This window comes from Oculina patagonica, chromosome 8, assembly GCF_052425735.1.
Source record: "Oculina patagonica isolate OP01 chromosome 8, crgOcupat, whole genome shotgun sequence".
In the NCBI taxonomy this organism is placed as follows: Eukaryota; Metazoa; Cnidaria; class Anthozoa; order Scleractinia; family Oculinidae; genus Oculina; species Oculina patagonica.
Genome location: NC_135765.1, coordinates 27,087,445 through 27,104,353, shown reverse-complemented (window position 1 = coordinate 27,104,353; position 16,909 = coordinate 27,087,445). Strand labels below are relative to the sequence as shown.

Here is a 16,909-nt window from a genome sequence, read left to right as displayed (position 1 = left end):
GGGTTTTTACGGTATACAGTTTTCCTTATAGAGACCATTTTTTCCTGAGCAGCCACTGGCCACCAGAAGCACTCTCACACTGAAATAGTCACTTGAATACTGACCAAACTCGGTACTAACCAAAAGGGAGGGCAGGAAGCATGTTAACTCTGCAGGCAAAAATGGCCTTACTTGAATGCCAGACACCATAAAACTGCTCATGTGTGTTATAGAGTTGTGGGGGTGGGGAGGGAGAGCTTCAGCAGGTACTGTGGACAGGAGATACAGCCCATGATAATTGGGCTAATAAATATGACACAAACACAGGGGACCCAAACGCTGTATTAGTAAAATACATAATCTTAAAATAAAAATGCTCTTAATGTTTACCTGCGTTTCCGGTGTCCTTTTTGGCCGTTTTGGGGGCGATTTGAATCAGAGCGATGGCGGTTTATGTTGCGAGTCTTAAACAGTAATCAGTCTGTCGCAATGTCAATACAACACGCCTCAATTATTTCTCATTATTATTAACTATTAACTCCCCTCGCAGGAGAGAAGAGAGAAGAAGACAAGGTCTCTCTTCTCTTCTCGTGACCGTTAAATTGAAACACGAAACTCCCCGCGAAGAGAGTTAATACAATGTAGTTAATGATGTTAGTAACTTGAGTTAATAATAACTGAAACTTGACGTGCGTCGTATTGACATTGTGACAGACCGATTACTGTTTAAGACTCGCAACGTAAACCGCCTTCGCTGATTCAAATCGCCCCCAAAACGGCCGAAAAAGACACTGAAAACGGTGACACAAACAATTCTTTTTACAGAAGCACTTTTATCTTTTACATACAAATCCTTCTTTAAAAATTGCACCAACCTTTTGTCTTTATTTTCCTTTCAGAATTGACATTCAATTCCTCCAAGTCATCCAACTTGCTGAGCTTGTTTCTTCTCTCATCTTCATCTAATTTGTCCTTAATGCTGTCCTCACCCTCCACCCACTGTTTAAGTAGTTCCTGGTAGTGATCCTCAAAATCAGGGTCCATGTTTTCATTTTCAAGATCATCAATAGCATCACGGTAGCATGCTCCTCCCAGTCGCACTAAGGTGTCTTTGATTTCCTTCCAGTGGACACCAAATGTTGCATCATCAACTGAAGCGTCACTGCCATGACTGTGGTAAATTGTGTCTCGGTAGAACTTGATGCGGGCAATGTCAGCCTGAAGAGTTGTGTCTGTTACCAGAGGAAGGTTATCCCAGCCACTGGCAGGAGGAACCAGGCTGCAAATATTCCTCAGAAGAACAACCAGAAGGGTGGGGTCAAAGTTCGCTGATAAAACTGAAGATTTGATTACAGGATATAGTTTCCTCCATTGTGGGGTACTTAGAACTCTTTTCTTTCGGAGTGATTGTAATTTAGCATGAACTGCAGGATCAGCCAAAACTGTGTGAAGGCTTCCAGGTGGGCGTACTCTGTCAAAGGTCTCCCTTAGAACCTGCGATCCAATGCCAACCAGAAGACGACATAACCGTTCATAATTATTTGCTTCTTTGGTGGAAGGAAAGGATGGTGTTGCAAAGGCCATGAAGACAATGTTCTCTAAAAGAAAAAAAAAATTGAAAAAAAATTAATAACTTGAAGGGCTGGTTTCACAAGCGATGCAAACACAAAGGCAAATGCAAGCACAAATGCAAAGAAAAACATAGCAAACAATTACAATGCAGACAGAAATGCAAATACAAATGCAAGCACAAGGAACAGAGAATTGACTGACTATATTTTCTCACACTTCTTTGTGCTTCTAAACATTGCTAAACGCAAGCGAAGTATGAAGTCTTTGTCTGCCACCATGGAAAATGCTCAAACTTTGTCTGCGTATCTTAAGTTCCTTGCCTCCGCTTTGAACGTGTCAACATCACTTCCATTTATTTTTATTTTATTTTTTGTTATTAATTTAATTGCAACACACACACACACACACACACACACACACACACACAAAAACTGATTTACAAATTGATTGCTTACATTACCTCTACTCACGGTACAGTTACAAACATTACTTACAAAAAAAGAAAGACTACTTACTAATCGATTACTTGCACTACTTACGGGACAGTTACTTACATTACTTACAGGAAAAAAAGACTACTTACAAATTGATTACTTACATTACTTACGGGACAGTTACTTACATTACTAAAATGAAATTATAATTTATTGAGGCTGAGCAGGAGAAGAAACAAACACTACTTACATTAAGTCTATAGGATCGAAAAACAAACCAAAAAATGAAAAGGGGAAAACGATACTACTTTACAAAATAAAAGAGGAGTTTAATAGTTAAAGATTAGCTTGGTGTCAATGTGTCAGATTTTCCACTTTGTATTTAAGATTGAGTTTGTTGCTAAAATCAGTCAGACAAAGTAAACTGTTATTTAGCTTACTTGCATATAATTTATATTTAATAGTATTTCATGAAGAGGAGGGTGTAATTGACTTTTCTCTCTAGCACCAGGTTGTTTGGGTATTTACAGGATGAAAAAAGCATTTCCTTCGTATCCGGTTGGAAACTAGAGCCATTTTAAACATTAAACCAATCAATGACATTACGAGAGAAGGTTCGAGTAAATGTGCAATTAATGAAAGTATGATTCCATTTATACTTGCATTTGCGCCGCACTTCTGACTTGAAAACCAGGTTGAAGTCCAGAGTTCCCATTAACCCATGCACAGGTGTGCATAATTTACACAAAAAATTCTGAAAGGACGTAAGCGGCTTTTTCGTATCTATGCGTGCGATCGACGCCCAACAGTCAGGGCTTCTGATAATTAATTATTACCTGATATTACACACAACAGTGTGATTTTGCATAAGCAATCTCAAATTACAGAATTTATTATAAAACCCAGCACAATTCAAAGAAATTACACATTAATTAAATTAATAATTGCTTTATTCAAAAGTTTACCTTGGCCATAACATTATTGGAAGGTGCTTTATCATGAAAACAATTTAGAAAAAATAAACCTCCACTCTGGAATTTCCAAAATTATTTTGCATACTCCCAGCCCCTCTTGAAAAAACATATTCATTCCATCACTAAAAAAGTTCTATTTAAAGAACAATTTATGGAAAGAGGAATAGTTAACTGTTTAGTTAATGCTACAGTGCAGTTTTACTTTCACATCACCTGACCGCCGAAATACTGTTTAGTATCACTACTGGCATTGCAAACCATTACACCTTCACAAACGACAACATTGATTAAAAAGCACAGTCTTGCAAAAGCAGAACACTATTTACCTGACAGTAAAGTGCCTTCCTGTGGGAACAAAAAGTAGTTACAGATGCCGGTTACTTCCGCCGCACCTTAGCAGCGGCTGAATACAGGGATGGCACCAACCTGTAATTGGATGATAAAAATAGTATTAAGTCAATAAGCTACAGTATTGTTCAAAAGTAATGCAAACGAAAAGCGCGAATTTCGTTCTTTGTTTTCCCGACATTTCTTCGAATTATCGCTTGCTAATTCGGGATGAAATTCGCAACGCTTTGAGCGATATTTCGCAAGAACAAAGGCCTATAATTCAACGAATTGTCGTTACCACAACGACAATTCGCGACGCTATGAGCGATATTTCGCTAGATCGAAGGAACAAATTGTCGTTCAACAACGACAATTCGCGACGCTTTGAGCGATATTTCGCTAGAAAAAAGACCAATAATTCATCGAATTATCGTAACAGCATCGCTATAAAGGAAAACACTTCATTCTGCATTTCGAAGTATCGAACGGCCTCGAACGACAGCAATCAAAAACAGTCGATTGAATAAAATAACACTGTTTAAGGCGAAGTCGAATGGTTTATTTCTAATCTGAAACATCTGTGTTCAATTGCTGTTATGCAGGTCGTAAACAAATGCGGGTGTGTAACGCAATGACTTGATAAACATCTCGCTTCTGGCCTGTCGGAACGCTGCCACACGGCCGCTATTTCCACTTAAGGTATTTTCAGAATTAAAGGCAAAATTATAGCGATGTGCAAAGCATTTCTAGTTAACTTTAGTGGGAAACAATTTCGTCGTTGGTAGTAGGCAAAGAAGCGGGCACGAGTTTCAAGTTTTGCATGCGTGCGTTTATATTTTCTGCAAGCGTCGAAGCGAAAGTACCGGTAAAAAAAAATTGTGAATCCTCCATCCGCCGCGAGTTCCATCAGGCATAAACTTTTCGATTATGAAGTCTGTGAATCGAAAGTTTTTCCCGGAAGGTAGGGAAAATTACTCTTATTCCAATTCATTACTCTCATTCCAAGAAAGATCCAGAGTGACAGTGTATTCCCATGGGAGTTGCCTTTTGACCTCAAATCAAAAGCGCTTGATGTTTGCATACCATAAAGTTAAAAATATTTTGGGAATACCTGTCGAATTAAAGTTTAGTCTTGAATAAAACGCGTATCGATAATCAAATGTTGTTAAAGCAAAGATGGCAAAGAAGCAGAAAAAGTATCATGACTCTTCACAAAGACGAAAGGTTTCGTAAACATTACGTGACCGTATGCAAATTCAGCACACGTGCGATAATTTGTCGGCCGCGTTGATTTGTATTTAAATCAGGCGTCCCGTCATGATTTCAAAACAAGAAAAATCCTGGGTTTTACAACGTAAATAAAGTTTATTCAATCAGTGAAATACTCTGCCTTCAAAAAAGTTCACTCGAATTGACTCAAAACTATCGCTTGATGCATTGGAATTATTTCGCTTGTAACTTGAAACCCGAGATCGCGAACCCGCAAAACTTTGATATGCCATACCGAAGTACGCGACACTGGAAACTAGCCAGGTAAGTTTGTTTTAACCTTTGGTATAGATTGTAATATGAATTTACAAAAAGATTTTGCCTATGTTCTCAAGCTAGCTGTGGAGAACGTAAGATCGTGTATTTTCTAACAGTGAACTTTGCCGTAAACACAAAGACCGACAGAAAGAAATGTCGCGCGAAAGGTCGCAGCGAATTGTAGAGGTAAGCGACATATCGTGCGAAAGATCGCAGCGAATTGTCGAGGTTAGCGAACTATCGCGCGAAAGGTCGCAGCGAATTTTCGAGATGAGCGAACTATCGCGCGAAAGATCGCAACGAGTTGTCGAGGTGAGCGAACTACGCCTTCGACATTTCGCGCCGTTCCAAACAATAGGTGTCACGATAATTCGCTAAAATTTCGAAGAAATATCGCTGCGAGCGAAATTTCTTCGAAAAGCTCCGAAAAGGCAGGAAATTCGTCGAAATTTGTTTGCATTACTTTTGCACAATACTGTAATGCTTGACTCGGACTGACACTTTTTATTTCACTCGAAGGTTTTGTGCATCGTGTATTGTTTCGTGTATTTATTTTTAGCTTAGACCACTCAGGTTTCTCTTGTATTCTGTTGTTGAGTTACCGTATTTGCCGAAACGTTCGACTGAAATTTGTAGAGCTCAGTATGGAAACGCCATTTGTCACCTAATGTATTGTAAGTGACTCAGTGAGTATGCCAATATTTTTATGTCAATTATTTCAAGGGGGCAGAAGAACATGAGTATTAATGAGGTGTCTGTTGCTCTTGTCTCTTGTGCTCTGCCTCATTGAACCACCTGTCTGCACTTGGGATCAAGTTGCGCTTTACACTTGCAATAACTTTATTGTAATCTTCATGTTTGGATTTTGCAGGAAAGCGATATTATTAAGGACACCGCTTGTGTTAAACTGCCACAGATGACACAAACTTCGCTCTTACATAGCTTTACATGTATGCAATTTTAATTAACAATAGTTGATAATTAAAATTATTTGAAAAGTAGTCAGGCGTGACATCTCTAGTGTGCAACACATGAAGATTCATAAAATAACAGCAGACTTTGTTGAGCTACATCTCTGAAACATCAAGAATTGGGTGGCCAGAATTTGAAATAAGTTTAATACACATATAATATTTAATAGGGAAGATAATTCCACAAACCACGCTAATTATGCAAACATCTTGACAGTCTCGTTCTGCATGGCTAAACTATAACTTAAGTTTGTGTGTGTGTGAAAGAATTTGAGTTCTTTTTATGAATAATTATGCAGTGTGAATCAAATAAATATGCTGCTGCGAAGTTGAGTTCTCCTTATCTCAAAAGGATAAAACAGAACTAAGGGAAAACGTCAAATTATTTCTTAGCCTATCCAAATCCCCGCTGGGAAAGTTCCAAAACGTTTCTGGAAAAAAGAAATCGTGGACTGAAGTGTTCAGTTTACGCTGCAGTGCAGAAAAACTGTCTGGTCGCACTACTGGCGCTGTAAACCATTACATCCTCGTAAAAGCAACAGAGACCAAAAGCCACAGACTAACAAAAGTAAAACACTAATTACCTGACAGTGAAGTGCCTTCCTTTGGGAATAAAACGTAGCTAAAGACGCTTGTTACTTCCGCCACACCTTCGCTGCCGCCATTTTTGTCAACACTGGAACTTAGTCTTCCCCAAAGAGGTAGCCTTCAAAGCTTGCACTGATTGGGCCATTTACACAGGCAACCCAGACTCCTACGCAGGAATACCTGTTTTCGGCCTTGTTTTACTTAACAATCTTTGAAGAAAGTAAGCTAAATTCGGGTAATACGGGTTCTCAGACAACCAACACTACAACTCAGTAAAACGGGTAATAGATCAAAGTAATCTCGAATGGAAATATAACTGCACTACTCCCCTCCTTGACTCTTCTGCGATTGAAACATTACTTCTGACCTCCCGGGGGGGGGGGGGGGGGGGTACTTCCATGTTAAAGAGAAGGGAATGATTGTCGGAAATGTTGAAATGAACCCCTAAAAGAGACCAATCTGGGCGTGATTCAAGCTATTTTAGAACTCTAAAAGGTACCAAAATTCTGAAAAAAGAAGTTATATTTGTATTTTTTTTTCGTGTGTAACCCTAAACGAGACTCTGACGGCTAAAAACTATTGCCATTTTCCCCAGAACACCCTAAGCGAGAACCAAAGTCCGAAATTTACATTCTAAGCGAGACTACGAGCATCCCCGTCCCTTTCATATCGGAGTCCCCCCCCCCCCGGTCTGACCTCCATCTGGTATCTAGAGCCGCATTTTGATGAGGGACATTCTTTGTAGGATTTCTATACCGCGATTACAAACATTTGTTCGTAATCTCAAACTTTGCTCCGAATCTCAAACGGATTTACTGTATAATTTTTTATTCAGCATCATATCATTTTTTTAACATTTATACACTTTTAGACCAACTATTTTTTGAATTAATGTAGTATTAGATTTTTATATTACTATTGATATTTAACACAGTTTTTAATATTATTAATTGTCACATTTTTGTATTTTTTAATCATGTGTCCCCAAATTAGTAAGGGATTCTTCCCTAGCTATGTGGTTTTGACCCTAATAAAGTTTTTCATTCGTCCACTTATTTCGAATTTAGCCTGCGTAGCTGGCGGGTTTGTTGCTTGTTTGTGCGCGCTTTAATTTAAACCCCAACAAAACCGCCAGCTACGTAGGCTAAACGGATAGAGTTTTCCACTCTTCTGGAGAGGTGAAGGTCGTTTTCCCCTTTGTTATAACTCTGACATTAGCTCTAGCGATTCCATCTGTCCCTGTTACAGTCAACTCTCGCCTTGCGGACGCCTTGCTATTACGGGCAGGAGATGAAGTCCCGGCGAATAAGAATTACTGAAAATAAATCTCGCTACTACGGACTTTCTCTATTACGGACACTAAATGATGGTCCCCAAGGTGTCCGTTATAGAGGAGTTGACTGTACATATATCTTATTAACCACGCGCGAGGGCCGTACTAGGCGAATATTGGCCCGAGGTCTTGACAGTACGGATCGAGCGCAGCGAGGTCCGTACAAAAAAGACCGAGGGCCAATATTCGCCCAGTACGGTCCCGAGCAAGCTTGGTTAATAAGAGATTTATTACACGACTGGAAACTTTGTGTAGTGACAATTGCTACCCGGTAGTTGTCCTGGAAAACAATGTGCGGTAAAACTTTTCCGCGCGCTATTAAAAAGAAGTTATAATTATTTCTGTGTTTAAGGTCATTTCATTTTCAAAGCAATAAAAACTCCGAAAAAATCTTGCAAAAAAAAATCTTGCAAAAATCTTGCGCTAAATCGCGCTGGAATTAGTGCGGGATCATCCGGGACAAAACCCGGTCCGATACTTGGAAAATATCGGCCCTCGCGGGACCGGAAATAAAGTAATCTGATTGGCTGATTCAGTTATTGGCCCTCGGACCGCCTTAGTCGTGTAATAATAGGCCTTCCACCACTCCCATTTTCCACTCCACCCTTTTCTTTTCTTTCTCGTCTGTTGCATCTACATCTTCCACTTGATCGTTTTCTTTTTCTGACTAACATTTATGAAATTTGCGCCGATCTAACAAAGATACTTCTTCCTCCACCGTTTTAAAAATTGACTCAACCTAGTGCTGAGGTACTTGAATCTTGCAGGCTTCTAAATTTAACATATCATCTCATCTGGCTGAACGAACTCGCCTGGTGATGTTTTGATCCGTGTGCAGATCAATTGCGGATGGTGTCAGCACTTCTTTTGAACGCCCCTAGCCAGGCTAGCCTGAGTATCAGCCTACCTAAGTATCCTGCCTTCCCCATCTCGTTTAGAAAGGTTTTATACTACTCAGACTAGAACGCTCCTGATGAGTGACTGAAAATGTCTTTCCCTGGTCACGCAGCAAGTCACGGGAGGGAAAGGAGGAGGGGGGGGGGGGGGTCTGTAGCCCCCCAAACAAAAATTTGGTAAAAGGGTTCTGCCCAGACAAGAACGCTCCTGACGAGTGACTTAAAATGTCTTTTCCTGGTCACGCAACAAGTCACGGGAGGGAAAGTAGGAGGGGGGGGGGGAGGTCTGTAGCCCCCAAACAAAAATTTGGTAAAGGGTTCTGCCCCCCCCCCCCCAAAAAAAAAAAGAAATATATATAATTGTTTTTGATTATTTGAAGCGAAGGAATAGTTCCAACGCTGTGGGATGCCATTTGTGATATTAAAACCAAAAAGTTTCGGAACTCAGTAGGTTTTAATATTTCGGCTTTTACTGTTTATGTAAGTAACGGATGAAGACTGCAAAAACAACGATCCGAATGAACTGCCGAGTGAACAACCTGACATGTGCATAAGCACGTGAAAGGTCTGAACAAACAGACTGAGCAGACGAAGGTCGAAAGTGCAGAAAACCATCCATAATACTGACTGACTAGAGGGTTTACTGACGTCTAGATGGTAAAGAAAAAAGTCCTAATAGTTTAATGTTACTTTGTGTAAGTAACCGACGCAATGAGTGGCTATGGTGGTTTACTAAGTAGTGATCTGTTGTCCCTATTTAATTTTATCGCTTAGGTAAATTACCATTGTTAGTTAAATTGAAGAATTTATAATAGTGAGCTCACTAATAAGTTTTCCCGGGATCGGAGTAGATTGCCATGAAAGCTCAGAAAGTCTGCCATTCTCGTCAGGGGCACAGTGACAGACCCCTTAGAGAGATAATTATTTCGCGAAGAGTAAGCTAGAAAAAAAAAAAAAAAAAAAAGGGGTAAGCGCGCGCGGGAAGACGTTACATTGATCTTTTATCCGTATTGTAACGTATCGATAAAATAAAAGCCAAATCAGGGTAAATCTCTCTAAACCACGTTTCAAACTGTGGTACCACAGCTGGCCCTACGTGGCTGAGCTAACTGTTATCAATCTATACCGATGAAATGTTAACAAAATGTTAAAATAAGGCAAAATGTAATGACCTAATTCATAAAAGTTCGTTGAATGTGTTTATAATAAATGATGAGATTATATTACTAGTAAGTGCCGTAAACTAAATAAGCTTTCGCAGCTGCTATGTTTATAACATTGTTGTTAGGATTAAATTTGGTAAATTGAATCTTTAAAAACAAAAATACCAAACTCACCATCGGAAAAACCGAGCGCTTGGTACGGAACAAACTCTCTTGGCTGTTTACATTTGTTTGCTCGCGAGGGCTGTTTGTACGCGCGTGCTTTTATTTGAACGTCTGAATCTTGCGCGCGCGCAGCCTGGGCTCCAAAGAGAGTCGACATTAGCATAGCTCGCGATTCAATTAAGGCGAGGGAATAATTTCAACGTCGTGGAGTGCTACTTATATTAAAGAAATTTCGGAAATTCGGCTGCTAACTTGCTGACTATCTATTGGTTTTTACTTCAGTGGTAGAAATATGTTGTTTACTGATACAAGAAACTATTCCGTTTAAATTATATTACCTTCAGTTTAAAACTAACTTACTTTATACCTAACAAAATGGCAAATACCACAAAAAGTTATCGAGCCATGAGGGACCTTCCCAGATACATCCTACCGCTTTTACAGGACCCAGACTTTCTCAAGGCTGGCTTCCTGTGGGTACAAAAAAACAATAAAAAGTGCTGTTCTACAAACATGCTCGTCTATCTCAAGGGCGAGTAGAGGTCTGACACAGCTGACCCACGGGGACTGCATCTTAGGTTGGACATGGTCCGCCATATGGTGGGATATTGATCCGGCATATGGTTTAAAGCAAATTGTTTTTGATTATTTGAAGCGAAGGAATAGTTCCAACGCTGTGGGATGCCATTTGTGATATTAAAACCAAAAAGTTTCGGAACTCAGTAGGTTTTAATATTTCGGCTTTTACTGTTTATGTAAGTAACGGATGAAGACTGCAAAAACAACGATCCGAATGAACTGCCGAGTGAACAACCTGACATGTGCATAAGCACGTGAAAGGTCTGAACAAACAGACTGAGCAGACGAAGGTCGAAAGTGCAGAAAACCATCCATAATACTGACTGACTAGAGGGTTTACTGACGTCTAGATGGTAAAGAAAAAAGTCCTAATAGTTTAATGTTACTTTGTGTAAGTAACCGACGCAATGAGTGGCTATGGTGGTTTACTAAGTAGTGATCTGTTGTCCCTATTTAATTTTATCGCTTAGGTAAATTACCATTGTTAGTTAAATTGAAGAATTTATAATAGTGAGCTCACTAATAAGTGTTCCCGGGATCGTTCATCTGTTTGTTTTGGCTATACAGGCTTTCGTGTATTTAGTACATGATTGCTGTGGGCCTGTCTTTCATTTGTTCATTGGGGGGTTATATGCATCCATTACTTACATGAGCATAAAAACCGAAATATTAAAACTTAGCTAGTTCTTGCACTACTGGGTTTTAATATCAAAAAATGGCGCCCACAGCGATGGAATTAGTCTTTCGCAAAATAATTCAAAAACAATCAGCTGTGGTACCACAGTTTGAAACGTGGTTTAGAGAGATTTACCCTGATTTGGCTTTTAATTTTTATTGATACGTTACAATACGGATAAAAGATCAATGTAACGTCTTCCCGCGCGCGCTTATCCCCTTTTTTTCTAGCTTACTCTTCGCGAAATAATTATCTCTCTAAGGGGTCTGTCACTGTGCCCCTGACGAGAATGGCAGACTTTCTGAGCTTTCATGACAATCTTCTCCGATCCAGGAAAACTTATTAGTGAGCTCACTATTATAATTTCTTCAATTTAAGTAACAATGGTAATGTACCTAAGCGATAAAGTTAAATAGGGATAACAGGTCACTACTAAGTAAACCACCATAGCCACTCATTGCGTCGGTTACTTACACAAACATAACTATTAGGACTTTTTCTTTACCATCTAGTCAGTAAACCCTCTAGTCAGTCAATCTTATGGATGGTTTTCTGCACTTTCGACCTTCGTCTGCTTAGTCTGTTTGTTCAGACCTTTCACGTGCTTATGCACATGTCAGGCTGTTCACTCGGCAGTTCATTCGGATCGTTGTTTTTGCAGTCTCCATCCGTTACTTACATAAACAGTAAAAGCCGAAATATTAAAACCTACTGAGTTCCGAAACTTTTTGGTTTTAATATCACAAATGGCATCCCACAGCGTTGGAACTATTCCTTCGCTTCAAATAATCAAAAACAAATTGATGTGAATATTTGCTGGAACTGATGATCATTCTGACTGTGATTATAGTTTTTGTCTGCATTCCGTTGCGCATTTCAAGTCAGCACCCAGGCATTGGTTGTAGTACCACAGCTGGTCCTGCGTGGCTGAGCAAACTGTTTACAATGGTCAGCACCCAGGCACTAAATAGAAACATAAAACTCTTTTTGTAATCATACCAATTTACACGTATCCAAATAATCAAGTAATTCTACCAATTTACAAATATCCAGCAAAGAATCTCAAAATTTAAAATAATCAAATAAAACCAGCTATAATCATAAAACCTTTTTTCAAATCCTACCAATTTATAAATATCCAACATAGAATCTCATTAATTATTTTTAAAATAATCAAATAAAACCTATAGTCGTACAGCTTTTAGGACACAGACTTCTCTCTCTGTGTTCGTTTTTTTGAATTCCGAAAATCGTACCTTAGTATAGTAAGTGCATGGTTACTTGGGAGCCTGTCCTTCATTTTTGCTTATGGAGATTATCTATGTCCATTACTCGATATATAAATAAACAAAAAAACGAAATGTTAATTTTAGCTATTTTTACACTACTGTTAAAAGACGTCAACCGAGATAAAACTAGTCCTCTACTCATAAACACCCTAGTGGGTAAATGCTTAATCTGCTTCCCAACACCCAGTTACTTATAAAACATTCAAACTATTTTCATCAAAACGTATTTATTAAAAGAGAAGAAAATAAAATAAGGAAGTATTTAAAGAAGAAATAAAATTTAAAATGTAACCTACCCTAAACAAGATTTTTTAAAAAAGAATCTTCAAAATTATTCAAAAATTATTCAAATATTCAAATAATAAACAAGTAAAATCTAAGTCATGCAACCGTTAGGATGCATACTTGTCTCTCCGTGTTCATCTGTTTGTTTTGGCTATACAGGCTTTCGTGTATTTAGTACATGATTGCTGTGGGCCTGTCTTTCATTTGTTCATTGGGGGGTTATATGCATCCATTACTTACATAAGCATAAAAACCGAAATATTAAAACTTAGCTAGTTCTTGCACTACTGGGTTTTAATATCAAAAAATGGCGCCCACAGCGATGGAATTAGTCTTTCGCAAAATAATTCAAAAACAAAATAATCTCATCATTTATTATAAACACATTCAACGAACTTTTATGACTTAGGTCATTACATTTTGCCTTATTTTAACATTTTGTTAACATTTCATCGGTATAGATTGATAACAGTTAGCTCAGCCACGTAGGGCCAGCTGTGGTACCACAGTTTGAAACGTGGTTTAGAGAGATTTACCCTGATTTGGCTTTTAATTTTTATTGATACGTTACAATACGGATAAAAGATCAATGTAACGTCTTCCCGCGCGCGCTTATCCCCTTTTTTTCTAGCTTACTCTTCGCGAAATAATTATCTCTCTAAGGGGTCTGTCACTGTGCCCCTGACGAGAATGGCAGACTTTCTGAGCTTTCATGACAATCTTCTCCGATCCAGGAAAACTTATTAGTGAGCTCACTATTATAATTTCTTCAATTTAAGTAACAATGGTAATGTACCTAAGCGATAAAGTTAAATAGGGATAACAGGTCACTACTAAGTAAACCACCATAGCCACTCATTGCGTCGGTTACTTACACAAACATAACTATTAGGACTTTTTCTTTACCATCTAGTCAGTAAACCCTCTAGTCAGTCAATCTTATGGATGGTTTTCTGCACTTTCGACCTTCGTCTGCTTAGTCTGTTTGTTCAGACCTTTCACGTGCTTATGCACATGTCAGGCTGTTCACTCGGCAGTTCATTCGGATCGTTGTTTTTGCAGTCTCCATCCGTTACTTACATAAACAGTAAAAGCCGAAATATTAAAACCTACTGAGTTCCGAAACTTTTTGGTTTTAATATCACAAATGGCATCCCACAGCGTTGGAACTATTCCTTCGCTTCAAATAATCAAAAACAGTTTGAAACGTGGTTTAGAGAGATTTACCCTGTTTTGGCTTTTAGTGTATCGATACGTTACAATACGGATAAAAGATCAATGTAACGTCTTCCCGCGCGCGCTTATCCCTTTTTTTCTAGCTTACTCTTCGCGAAATAATTATCTCTCTAAGGAGTCTGTCACTGTGCCCCTGACGAGAATGGCAGACTTTCTGAGCTTTCATGACAATCTACTCCGATCCAGGAAAACTTATTAGTGAGCTCACTATTATAATTTCTTCAATTTAACTAACAATGGTAATTTATCTAAGCGATAAAATTAAATAGGGACAACAGATCACTACTAAGTAAACCACCATAGCCACTCAGTGCGTCGGTTACTTGCACAAACATAACTATTAGGACTTTTTTCTTGACCATCTAGTCAGCAAACCCTCTAGTCAGTCAGTCTTATGGATGGTTTTCTGCACTTTCGACCTTCGTCTGCTCAGTCTGTTTGTTCAGACCTTTCACGTGCTTATGCACGTGTCAGGCTGTTCACTCGGCGGTTCATTCGAATCGTTGTTTCTGCAGTCTTCATATCCGTTACTTACATGAACAATAAAAGCCGAAATATTAAAACCTACAGAGTTCCGAAACTTTTTGGTTTTAATATCATAAATGGCATGCCACAGCGTTGGAACTATTCCTTCGCTTAGGAAAATCAAAATAACAATTTGCTTTAAACCATATGCCGGATCAATATCCCACCATATGGCGGACCATGTCCAACCTAAGATGCAGTCCCCGTGGGTCAGCTGTGTCAGACCTCTACTCGCCCTTGAGATAGACGAGCATGTTTGTAGAACAGCACTTTTTATTGTTTTTTTGTACCCACAGGAGGCCAGCCTTGAGAAAGACTGGGTCCTGTAAAAGCGGTAGGATGTATCTGGGAAGGTCCCTCATGGCTCGATAACTTTTTGTGGTATTTACCATTTTTTAGGTATAAAGTAAGTTAGTTTTAAACTGAAGGTAATATAATATAACTTAAACGGAATAGTTTCTTGTATAAACAACATATTTCTACCACTGAAGTAAAACCAATAGATAGTCAGCAAGTTAGCAGCCGAATTTCCGAAATTTCTTTAAAATCAAAGTAGCACTCAACGACGTTGAAATTATTCCCTCGCTTTTATTGAATCGCGAGCTATGCTAACATCGGCTCTCTTAGCTTTGGAGCCCAGACTGCGCGCGCGCAAGATGCAGACGTTCAAATAAAAGCACGCGCGTACAAACAGCCCTCGCGAGCAAACAAATGTAAACGGCCAAGAGAGTTTGTTCCGTACCAAGCGCTCGGTTTTTCCGATGGTGAGTTTGTTATTTTTGTTTTTAAAGATTCAATTCACCAAATTTAATCCAAACAACAATGTTTAAAACATAGCTGCGAAAGCTTATTTAGTTTACGGCACTTATTAGTAATACAATCTCATCATTTTTTGAAAACACATTCAACGAACTTTTAAAACTTAGCAGGTCATTACATTGTGCCTTATTTTAACATTTTGTTAACGTTTCATCGGTATAGATTGATAACAGTTAGCTCAGCCACGTAGGGCCAGCTGTGGTACCACAGTTTGAAACGTGGTTTAGAGAGATTTACCCTGTTTTGGCTTTTAGTGTATCGATACGTTACAATACGGATAAAAGATCAATGTAACGTCTTCCCGCGCGCGCTTATCCCTTTTTTTCTAGCTTACTCTTCGCGAAATAATTATCTCTCTAAGGAGTCTGTCACTGTGCCCCTGACGAGAATGGCAGACTTTCTGAGCTTTCATGACAATCTACTCCGATCCAGGAAAACTTATTAGTGAGCTCACTATTATAATTTCTTCAATTTAACTAACAATGGTAATTTATCTAAGCGATAAAATTAAATAGGGACAACAGATCACTACTAAGTAAACCACCATAGCCACTCAGTGCGTCGGTTACTTGCACAAACATAACTATTAGGACTTTTTTCTTGACCATCTAGTCAGCAAACCCTCTAGTCAGTCAGTCTTATGGATGGTTTTCTGCACTTTCGACCTTCGTCTGCTCAGTCTGTTTGTTCAGACCTTTCACGTGCTTATGCACGTGTCAGGCTGTTCACTCGGCGGTTCATTCGAATCGTTGTTTCTGCAGTCTTCATATCCGTTACTTACATGAACAATAAAAGCCGAAATATTAAAACCTACAGAGTTCCGAAACTTTTTGGTTTTAATATCATAAATGGCATGCCACAGCGTTGGAACTATTCCTTCGCTTAGGAAAATCAAAATAAAATATATATATATATTTTAGTGCCAGAAGTACCAGTAGTTGGTTTATCAATGCACAAATCTACTAACTATGGGATCGTGTATGGCTGGATTGCATAACGTAAGGTTAAACTCTTCTCCCCAAAACGCTCCTAGGAGAGGTCCGCGGCATCATTTTCCGTATATTTTTTCCCCTTTAACTTTAAAGAACAACCTAAAAAGCACTATGAAACAGGAATCAGAAAAACCCGTGTGTAGCGCATGTATATATGACAAAAAATAAAACAAAACTATTGTTAATGGGCTGAAATACAACCATGAAACAGGATCGTCTAAATAGCCTAGTTATGTATTGTCACAACTCTATTTTGTTACTGAGAAATCCAGCTTCTAAAGGCAAGTTCTCTTAAAATCGCTCCATCGTTTTCTTGCGATTGGGGCGATATAAAAGATTACACTTTCGATCGCTAACGTCTGTAGCGATTGGGGCGATCACGATCGCTTGGATCGCCCATGTTCATAGTTAATGGCAGAGGTCATTATTTATTTAAACCTGGTCTTCACTAGCGACGCAAACACAAGCACATGGATAACAGCTCTTTCACCTTGAAAACGGCTTCGACTGAAGCAAAACAACAAGCGCATTGCTTTTTGATGCTTGTGCTTGCGGCCAGCACAAGCACAAGGATCA

The 16,909-nt window shown here is 38.9% G+C and overlaps 2 protein-coding genes across 2 annotated transcripts in view; both read right to left on the bottom strand.

Moving 5' to 3' along the window:
• LOC144663691 (uncharacterized) overlaps positions 1-3,339 on the bottom strand; it is a 52,571-nt gene extending 49,232 nt beyond the window's left edge. Inside the window, exon 1 of the mRNA XM_078524717.1 lies at positions 3,286-3,339. The gene's annotated coding sequence lies outside the window, so the exon portion shown is untranslated. The remainder of the gene's footprint in view (positions 1-3,285) is intronic.
• The window catches only part of LOC144663703 (elongation factor G, mitochondrial-like), a 114,838-nt gene that overhangs the window by 75,331 nt on the left and 22,598 nt on the right, over positions 1-16,909 (bottom strand).